The sequence below is a fragment of the Anas acuta genome, chromosome 13 (assembly GCF_963932015.1).
Source record: "Anas acuta chromosome 13, bAnaAcu1.1, whole genome shotgun sequence".
NCBI lineage: Eukaryota > Metazoa > Chordata > Aves > Anseriformes > Anatidae > Anas > Anas acuta.
In genome coordinates, this window is record NC_088991.1 from 11404733 (window position 1) to 11415534 (window position 10802).

The 10802-nt window shown below is 49.5% G+C and overlaps 2 long non-coding RNA genes across 3 annotated transcripts; one reads left to right on the forward strand and one right to left on the reverse strand.

The window, feature by feature from the left end:
* Positions 1-359: 359 nt before the first annotated feature.
* On the reverse strand, positions 360-3887 carry LOC137863748 (uncharacterized). Of its 2 annotated transcripts, none has more exons than XR_011101112.1 (2): positions 3358-3887; positions 360-903 (listed from the first exon to the last, which is right to left on the reverse strand). It is a non-coding gene; the product is annotated as an uncharacterized lncRNA (long non-coding RNA). The 2 variants fall into 2 exon arrangements; XR_011101111.1 differs by having other exon boundaries at positions 2413-3887.
* A 20-nt stretch (positions 3888-3907) lies between these two features.
* Positions 3908-10524, forward strand: LOC137863747 (uncharacterized). The gene is made up of 2 exons (XR_011101110.1): positions 3908-4125; positions 4916-10524. It is a non-coding gene; the product is annotated as an uncharacterized lncRNA (long non-coding RNA).
* Positions 10525-10802: the final 278 nt, after the last annotated feature.

Here is a 10802-nt window from a genome sequence, read left to right on the forward strand (position 1 = left end):
GAGGTCCCTAGACAATATGCTGTTATGCTGTTGCATTTTTTATGTACATTACAAAATGGAAGGTTGACGCTGTATTTATACACAGGTGAACATAACATTTGCCAAAGGTCATTCAGTAAGTCCATGGCAAAGGAGAGAGTACAGCTCTGCTCTTCTGAGCCCTGTTCCAGTCCTCCATCCACAAGGCAATATTCCCCTTATGGTTGGATGTAATAATTACCTATGCTTTCAATCATAAGTTCTGCATAATTTAATGTTAGTGCTTGATACTGACTATAAAGGTAAGATTGGCTCATTGTGCCTCTTTCCAGTCCTTCTAATAGGAAATGAGAATGTGCCACACTGGTATTCACGTCCTGTTTTTCCCCTATATCTTTTTTTAACCTGGGTACATTTCATCTGCATTCAGGAGACAAAATTCTCAAAGGTACATATGTTTTATAAGAAAGTTGGCTGCTGAATACAAATACAAGGGAGGGAAATACAATTTTGTTCTGCCTAAAGCAAAGTTCTTGAGTATTTTGTGGTTTGTATTTTTTTTTTTGTCTGTTGGCCAGTCATTCTACATCCATATTCCAGGCTACAAAAGATCATCCAGTCCATGGGAGGAAGGGGGTGAGTTGGTGACATAGCTGGATAAGGACAATATTACAGGGCAAGGCATGCTAGAAGGGAAGGCTAAAACTAGTGTTAGGGTATCCAAACACAGGGGAAAAGCTCATGAGAAGCCAGGCTTCATATTTTCTATGTTTGTTCAAAAGGACAAACTATTGTGCTTTCAAGACAGTAGAAACATCTGCCCAGAGATGTGCAGGTTGCTGTTCTGATCAAGTCAACTGCCATCACCACCTGGATATCCTCTTGTGTTCTTACTTTCTTTTCATCAAGGAGATGGAGGCCACCCTAGAAAAAAACAATAAAAATAGTAATAATAGTAATAGTAATAGTAATAGTAATAGTAATAGTAATAATAATAATAATAATAATAATAATAATAATCTGCAGATCATCCCAAGATGAAGGTGGTCAAAGGGACATGCAAGCTAACTTTCCCAGAAAACTGGGAGGTGCAGCTGGCTACAAGAGAGTTAACTTTTTTGCAAGTGCTTGAAGGCAATTTTGCTTTGCTGAACTAGCTCTGGTAGAAATGCTTTTGAAGGGGATACAAAACCCCCTTTGCCTCTGAACATCAAAGCTATTGCCTAAGTACCACTCCAACACCTGCAGGCATCTTAATTAATCAAAATTATGAGCCCAGTTAAACAACCCAGCCATTAAGCCCCAGCCATTAAGCATCATCAAGCTTTATTTGGTTCCCTAAGAAACATCTTGATTAAATGCATTGCAGTTAACTAGAGGGTACTGTAGCTGTGGAAATGAGATAGAGGCTGTTTACAGTAGCATTCCGATAAACTGCAGGTTGTTGGATTGCCTCGGTCATGCATTGCGTCCTCCAGTTGTGGTGGCAGAGTCACTGCTCCCACTTTGACTTGTTCCTGCCTTCCATCTGAACCATGGTGTTGTGCTAAAGCACAATGCCCAGCTTGCTCTGTTTCTCTTCTCCTCACATTCCCTTTTGTCTACATGTTGAGCTTCTGAGGCAAAGCTACTTTCTTCGTGCTACACAGAAAAACTGGAAGAGTTGTTCCATATAAATGCCTGAGACAGAACAACAACTTAAATATAGATTTTTCCCTGAAACGTGCAGACTAGCTTCTGGACTGTTCTCATTCCTATCATTCTCCAGGTAGCAGCATGCTATAAGCCTTGTATTTGTTTTAAAAGGAGAACTCCTTCATATTTTTTCTGTTCAGCATAAAGTTTGTATCCAGACTTTATACGTATGTCTTCCATTGTGTGAAGCACTTCTATCAGTATCTGCTTCCCACCAGATAAAGGTTATCTGAAACAGCCAAGCTGGATCTAATAACTAACTCAGTATACAGACAGATCTCTTGCTCCCCTACAGCATATGGAGAAAGTAAGGCGACAAGATCAGCATCACTTCTGTCTTTCCCATCTAGCCTTGGCCCTCAGTGCTGTGTGTGTGCCGGGGCTCCTGGGGGCAGAACGAGCTTCCCAGCACCCCTCGCAGGAGGGACGCAAATACACAAAGGAAACCCTCAGTGAACTACTGTCCCCAGGATATCCCAGATTGTCTCGCTCAGGCAGCAGGGGACTGCTTTTAGCAGTACCTACTGCAGATATTTGGCAGCCTGAGCTGCTGGCTATACAGCAAGGCAGCCTGATGGCAGGAGCACGCAGCAGCACCAAGACATGCAGGCAGTGGCTCGAGAGTGGGCTTGCACAACCATTGCCCATGCACCGTCTCACATCAGAGGGTGCCTTTGGGCCTGCTGCTGGTGGCAGACCTTTACCCTCTTCTCCGTGCTGCCTGCAGGTTGGATTTACCCTTATTCTCTGGGATCTCCTTCAGGAGCTGCTGCCAGGTCACTGTGCTGTCTTCTTGGTCCCAGGGAAGGTGCCTGGAACCTGCTGTGGGTGGCTTGTATCTGTCCTGTAATCTGCACGAACAGGGGACAACTTCTCTGTTTGTCCCTCTTCACTCATTCTATCCCCTTCAGGCAGATTTTGCATTCAGATCGTGATGCCAAGCAGCCCCATTTCCCCTTTCCCTCCCAGTTATTTGTTCCAGTTTCATTTCAGGGGACTGATCTCCCCTAAGTGCTTCACCTCACTTCCCCCAGTTTGTCCCACATTCAGACATGTCTCACCCATCTCCTCACGGGTGACATTCAGCACATCGGACCCAGGCTGGACGTGCCAGATGTTGGCGAAGTGCCTGACCCACTTCTCCTCGCTCAGCCTAATGCAGGGCTGAAGCTTTGCTCTGTGTCTGCTCCACGTGCATGGAAGGGCACTAGGGGCAGAACCCAAAGTGCATTGGGAAGTTATATTGAAGGTCTGAGGCTGCAGGCCAAGGCAGAGCTGTGCAAGGAGCCTGGGCAAAGTGGGAAGGGGCTCCTCAAACAGACAAACCTAGCGCGGGTCTGTTCCTCCAGCACAGCCTGCCCCACACCGCCCTGGTGCAAACAGCGAGCCCATCCAGAAACAGCCAGAATCGTTCAGCATTTCAGCCTTTCCCAAAGCCTGAAAGTTTCTTTGTGCTTCCTGATACATCTCTGTGTGTCCCAGCAGGGTACTTAAAGAAGTTTTTGAGATCCAGCCCACGGCAACAGTGACACAGACAACACAGGAACGCCTTTGGTTTTGGAATATTTCTCTCAATCCAATGAAATCTTTGACCACTTTGGCCTTTCTCAACTCAAGGTCTCCTTTTCATCTCTTTCCTGTCTTCATGCACTCGTTTCTGAAGAGAAGATCATAGGAATTTACCAGTACGCTCGCTGATGCTGTCCACCTACAATCCTCGGAGACCATCTCTCTTTAATTATTAGCCTCCTTTGTGGATCCCAGCAGCCTGTCAGCTCGCTTCTGATGTTGATCAGTATTTTTTTTAATCCAAGTTATTTTAACTTGGTGGTATCACAACCCAGCAAAGGTTGCTAAGGCAGCTCACTTGCATTGGGCCGCCTGTCTCCTGCAGCTGCAAGGCAGAGAAGAAAATTCTTCTGGAAAGTTCTTTACCCATTGGAAAGCTGCATAAAAGGGGGTGGGATAGGAATGGGGATGGATAACAGCGGATTTTGTTAAATTTTAAGGAGATAACGCCTTTTTCTCAGGCTGGGGGTGCAGGTGATGGGTTCTCCTGAACAGCAACTTTCTTCCCCAAGGACTCCGGTTCCTGCAGCTTTATCCCTCAGGCAGAGCCCCAGGTGTTGAGGCAAGCAGGCAAATACATAAAGGGGAGGCAGGGGTTGTCTTCACCTGGGACAGCCAGCTCTGCCTGGTCTCACCTGAGCTGATTTCAGGTACCTGGGAGTCAAAGGGGTCCAGCTGGGGGGTTAAATGAGTGCAGAGTGAGCAGGGAGAGCCCGTGCTGTGTTCATGGGGGGAAAAAACAAAGGGGGTATGACTGCAGTGCAAGGAGCAGTAAGGAGGCTGGAAGATATGTGATTTGTCTTGGTTTTGGGGCTGTCTGCATTGTGCCCAGGTGATTCAAGAAGTAATTGGGTGATGGCCGATGTGGGAAGCTCTGACAAGGTGAGCAATGTTTCTGGTTTTGTTCTGGGTCGTGGGCATTGCAAGAAGGTTTGAGTGTCAGTGTGATTTAACAGGCTGTGTGGCTTCTGGTGGCCCCAAGAAAACACTGCGTGTGCCACCAAGCACCACCCTCATCGTGATTTGCCTTTAGTACCTCGCCACCTGGCCTGGATGCTGGGCAAAAGCATGGTAGGGAGGAAAGGGAAACTATTGAGGTTCCTTAAAATCACTATGCTGAAGGGAAAGGTCGGAGCAGACAGAGCTCAGGACAGATTAAGTAGCTCTGTTAGAGTGTCACCAGCCCTAGAAATACTGGGCCAAGAGAAGCTGTGGAAAGGGAAGTGTGCTTGGAATAGCTATGAGGTCTCCAAGAGGAGCTAAGAGCTAAGGTTGCACAGATCTATTGAGCTGGGAACCCTGCCTCGCTCCAGGGTCAGCCCAAGGTGGCACACAGCAATTACTTTCATCAGCATGAGAAGAAAGGAGAAGCGGTGCGGGAGGAGGGGGAAACGTGGCTGCAGACCACAAACCCTCGCAGATGCAGCCTGACTTTGTGCCGTCCTTGCTGCGGCTGTTTCAGGGTAGGCAGAGTTAGTGCATGAAGTGTGTGGTGCCAGCCGCCGCGCTGCAACGCTGAGTGCCACCTCTGCTGCAAGGACCACGTGCGTGTGCCTTCTTGCCTCCGTTCTTTTCCCCATTTAGAGCATGTTTTAGTTGTATCTAATTAAAAATAAATAAATAATAATAATCTAAGATAAATGATGAGACTAGGGTTGCTCTTATCCTGCAGCAAGGTGCTGCCTCCAGGCCAGGATGTCTCCTGGATGAAGAGCCAGGGTTTCATCATCCAGAAGGTTGTCTGGAGCAGCACTCAGATAAGAGAGATGAAGTTGATCAACTGTTTGCTGTGCTGTGGGTCCTGAATGAGAACACCCTGTCTCTGCTGTTCTCTGGAACTGTGAATTCCCCAGCTTATGCTCCGTGGGTTTAAATAAGACCTCTGCTTCTATTTGGATGTAGTTTTTTTTTGTTTTCTTGAATAAAACATCTTCTCCGATGCTGTTGCCCCTCCCCAGGCCATAGTCAAGCAGCATCTCAGGCTAGTTCCTTAAATCAAGAGAACTGTTTATGTCCTTGGAGGCTGGAATAATAACAGCTGAAGAAAGCCATGAGACGCAGGAGGAATTCATTTGTAAGTTAATGAAGGCTGTGCAGTGCAGCGGAAGGATGGTCGGGGATGTTCCTGGGCAGCATTTACCAAGCTAGATTTCTTTCTGTTGGCATTGTTCTCTCTTGAAGCATTGTGGACCAGCTTAAATACCACTTATGTATGAGTTTATTATAGTTTTCCTTCTTCCAAAGATGTGTTCTGTGTAACAGCCAGTGTCCAGCATTGTGGCAAAAATGGAGGAAAGCTCTCAAAAGAGAGAACCTACTTGCTGGTTACATGCCTGTTAAAATAGAGAAGAAGGAAAAGAAAGGATGCTTGAGTGGACAAAGTGTTGCTGCTCGAGTTGGTGAGGCTTGGGGCTGTTCAGCAGCTGAAGCCAGCCCTTTGCCTCCTCTCTCAGCACCTGGCCCAGGAGACTGGGCAGCAGCCTGCTGGCAGGGGGGCTCCAGGAAAGCAGCTTGTTCCTTGTCCTGCAGTCAGCTGCTGGCAGCGGGGCTGACAGCTGATGGTCAGTGTGCCTTCTGGGCTGCGGAAGCCTTTCCAAGTGCAAATGGGCTTGTTTCATATCAGCCAGTGAATAGCTGCCCAACAGTAAATTGGGCTTTGCAAATAAATTGATTCTTTTCACCCCTTCCGGACCAGCAGCACAACTGGAAAATTCAGCTTGGATCAAAGAGAGGAGATAAAGACTCCAAGTCCTTTCCTTGCCCAGAGAAACTTTCTGTTGTTCCCTCTACTTGCAATCCATCATTCAGTCTGAGGCAAAATCAACTGGTCTGGGGTTTCTTCAAGAAAAAACAAGGGAATTTGAAGCCTGCATTCTTGAAGCCAGCAGCGCCTGCTTTTCCACCAGCCAGTGTGTGCTTTGGAGGTGCTCTCCTGGTGGGAAAATGGGATCCTGGAGGGAATAAACGCTGAGGTTCTGCCTGGGCACTGGGGTGGTCAGAGCAGGCCAGCGGTGGTGTATTCCAGCGCTGCTTCTGCTGTGAGTCAGAAGCAGACTCGTCACCGTCATGTGGCTTTCCAGTCACAAGGACGTGTTTGTCCTCTCTCATGCTTACACTGCTGTGGCTCTTGAAGGAAGAGGAGCCTGAACTCGGTTCCGTGACTTACTCTGCAGCAAGACCTTCGCTATCCAAAGGAGCAGACCTGCTTCTGCGTTCTCTTTCTGCCTCTTACCAGCTTAGGTTTTAGATCTCCAACCCTTAGATGCAGGAGATCCTAACGCAGACCTTGGTGGCCAGAGCCCTCCTGCAGAAGCAGGCTGCGGCTGTAGTCCCTGCTGATCTTGATCCATGATAGAGCCAGAACCTGTGCCCTGCTTTCCCCTGATGTAGGAGCACAAGTGGGTTTCTTTTCCATCTAGTTGCTTCTTGACATGCAGGGTGTAAAAACATAAATCCAGCTAATGCTGATAGAGGCGTAGAGGTCTCATAGTAATTAACCACCAAGCTCAGAAGTTACCGAGAGTGGGAGGGGAAAGGAGCTGCAAACAGCATAATCGTATCAGCTGCCTTTTTTAAGAAATTCTGCCAAAACAAATTAAATTGCTTAGAGAGCTCTGGGAGTGGGGAAACAAGACTGAAATTGCTTGGGGAGAGGAGATGGGCAGATCCGTGGCACAAGAACAGAGCTGTGGACCCAGGTCAGGGTAGCTGGAGGTGATGTGTGTGATGCTCGCAGTGACTTAGCAGACCTGAAGGCGCTGCTACAAAAAAAAACATGTTGTCAGCCCTCCCATTTCCAGCGCCAGAGGCTGTGTGATGAATTTGGGCACCAATATATCTAAATAGCCTGTGAATACAACTGTAAGCTGTAGTTTTTGTTTGGCTACTCCCTGCTCTCCCATGGCTAACCACCTGCCTGAGCCTCGAGGGACAGACACACAGCCAGCAGCCGGGGCAACAATGGGAAATTCTGGCTTTTATGCTCTCAGCGGTACCCCTTATTTTGGGGGAAGGGAGGTTAGTGGGATGGCTTGGACCAAGCTTGAGGCAGCTACCTTGGATGTTCTTCCCCAGAGCTGTGCTGGCAGGGCAATTCTGCTGTGCTTGCAGCCTCCCAAGGCGCAGCTACACCTAGTACTACAAATGTGGCATCCTAAAGCATGTTTTTTTTTATTTTTGTCCCTGTTTTACGTTCCTGAGATCTGGGCTCCCGAATTCTGGCCTGATACTTGCTGCAGGCTCCTTCAGGTTGCTAAGGGAGGCAGAAATTCCTCCAGAAGCCTTAGCTGCCCATTCGCTGCTGCCGTCTGAGCTCTGAAGCAGCGCTGGATTAAGATAACGACTCGCTGGGCAGAGACCAGGGCTGCCGCCTCGACGCAACGCCAGGCAGGCTGCGAGCTTTCAATAAAAAGTAATTAATGGTAGAGCAGACTCCGGCAATCCTGCAGAGCCCCTTCTATTTCTGTTACCAAGTCAGGCTTCTAAAGGCAACAGGATCACAATGGCTTGACTTTCTTCTCTGGCCAAATAAGAAAGAGCACTTAATTCAGTGGCCTCGCATTTATCTCCTGCCCTTCATTAGCACCATCTGTCTCCCTTTGCCTGCTAAAAGGCTACCGTGCCTATCCTCACGGCCGGGACAATACAAATATCGCTCAATTAGAGCAATGCTCCAAACACGATTATTCAATTGCAATGTTAATTGAATTATTTGAGTTTAATTATTCCATTAGGAATTCTGTCAGTGCAGCCGAAGTTGCTCGCTTTCTCTCCGGGCTAGCGGCACAATGCAGCATCTGGCCATTCGGGGACGGGCGGCTTCTGCTCGGCTTCAGACAGCCCTAATTAGGCTGGGGAAAGTCTGGCGCCGCTCAGAAATGATGCTCTCAAGTTCAGGGACAGGTGTTGAGGCTGCAGGGACCCTCTTGACTCAATGAGTTTCCAGGCACAGAAATATTTGCAAGCAGAGAACAGTGGCTGTTTACGCAGAAATAATTTTGCTGGAGAGCTGGTGTCAAAAATACTTGTGAGGGATTTGTGAGTGAAGCAATCCTTCCTGAGAAGAGCTGTGTGGCAGAAGCCAGCAGGGCTAGCAGCACAACACGAGCACGTAGTGAATTCATACGGCCAGCAATGCAGTTTCGAAGGGCCACGTTTGTTCCTGAGCTGCTCCAGGAGAAGCAGGGTGGGAAGAGCTGGGATTAACGAGACATGGACCTGTCAGCCCTTAACCCCTTTGGTGGGCCCAAGGCATTGGCACGCAGTGCACTGGAAGCTGCTTTCTTGCCTCCTTGAGGCAAGGGCAACCGCTGCCTCTGATCTCACATCCCAACACCCTGCGGTTGTGTCACTGTTTTTGCTTTTTCTCAAGAAAAAGATCATCAGGAGTCCTTGACTCGTGGGTCACGTCATGACTGAGAAGGGTACTTAAAAATCTCCTTACCCGTCCATTCAACCACAAAAGCCTCCTTGGCTCCTTGTAAGAACAGCAGCATCCGTTTAGAGCTCTGACAGCAGTGGAGATAACCCCATCCATCCCAGCAGGACCTCTTCACCCTCTTACAGCCCGAGTCCCGCTAACGCTTGTGCTCTGCAGCAGCCCAGGACTAGCACAGACAGCCCCGGGCTTGGTGCTTGATGCCTGCACTGCACTCAGTAAACGCGTTTAGCATCTGTGCTGTGCTAAAGGTGCTGTCCCCTAAAGGGTGGACGTCACTGGGGGATGGGGGTGCACATCCCGCAGAATAACTGCACAGAATTGCAAAAACAGCTCCTAAAAAGCCTCCAGAGATGAGTGATCCTGACGGCTGCTCCCCGTGTCTCGGGCTTTGCACCCCCCTGGTGTAGCTGCAGAGCACTGGGTAGCTCGCTGCTCCAGGCGCACCCGGTCCATTGCGTCGCGCTGGTTGTTTGAATTTTCCAGGCTGATTTTTGTGTTAATTTCCATATTCTCCAACATTACTCTTACGGGCTTTCTCCATCATCTCCATCTACATGCCCTTGTGTATACACATGAGTGCCTTTCTGCATCTCCAACCCGCAGCCTCATCTCTGTTTGAGATGTTCCCCTATCAGCATTATCTCCAAAGCACTGCCTCTTTCCAATTTAACAGGGAATTGGATTTCTGCAGCCCGCAGTATCTCGGCATCTCTCCTCTCCGCACCCTCTCTGTTTTCCTGCCCGCTCTCCAGGATGTCTCTGCCATTCGCGCAGTGCCTCCTTATTTCATTTCAGGCAGATCCGGTCTGTGAAGCTCAAGCTTTCAAAGCCACTTCAGTGCCAGCGGGTGCACCAAGGCATCAGCTGGGGCTTTTCGGATGCACCTACAGCATCCCTGTGCTGCAGCTTGCTGCCTGTTCCCGTGGCAAAATGGAATGGATCCACGGGGAAAGCAATAGCTTGGCACGGGGAGCCTTCATCCAGCACCATCCTCTGCCTCAGGCTCTGGGTAGCCCTGGGAGCCCTACCTCCTGCTTGAAACTGGAGGGATAAGGGGGGCTCCAAATGTCACCAGGGTCCTGGATCCTGCAAGCTGCACACAGCCAGCCCCGTGCTGGTGGGGTTTGTGGATGTGCTCTCACCGCCAGGAGCACAAGGCAGGGGCACACGTGTACCGAGGAGGAGCCACCTCCCATCCCCTGCCTGTGCCAGGGTGGGTTTGCCATAAATCTGTGCCCATTTACGTCACGGGCGTTCGGAGCCAAACCCTAAGGGTATTGGAAAGTGGCCTTCAGATGCGTAATTTTGTTCTTTAGGCTCTGACTCCTCATTTAATATTTCACAATCTTGGCAAGGCGCTGCTGTGCCAGAGACACCCACAGAGGCCGGCTGGAGGTTCAGCAATTGACATTTACATTATTACGATGGGGCTCCAGAGCTCACGCTCGGCGAGGAGAACAGGACTGTTCCTTCCCTCTCGCTGGAAGCACAGCGTCTGCAAAAGCTCTCGGCGCTGGCTCCGAGCTCCAGTCCAGCTGGTGGATCCAGATTTCAGGCAGGAGTTAGGACAGCGCTGCGTTTGAAAACCTTGCCCGAGGTTTTCTTTAAATGGAAGTCTGGACTGGGGTAAAACCATCAAGAAAGGTGTGGGCCCTCGGTAAGTGTGCTCCTGAGCCAGATGATCCTGTTCGGAAGCACTTCCAGATCCTCTACAGACACCGGTTTAAATAATTGCCCTTCAGTTTGGAAATATTGGCTCTTCTTTTGTATCAAGTAGCACGTAACGTCACCGTTACCAAAGCAAGTGGGATAAAACTGCTTTCCTCATCTCTCCAGGTGTTGACTCAATGCGTTTGGCAGCGTCCGCAGCCTGATCAATCTTCCCCTCTCACAGACAGGCGCTTCCTTCTGCTGATGGCAGGGCAGAGCCTCCACGAGCACCGGGAGGGGACGGGAGAGGAGGCAGTTCCGAATTATCCGGGGGCTGAATCCCTCCAGAACAGGGCTAAAACCACTGCCTCGCAGCCTCCTGACCCATGGGTGCGCTGCAGGATCAGCAGGAGGCGGCTCAAACCGCAGGTGGACACCTTTGCTCACCCCAGGCTGCAGGAGTCCCTCC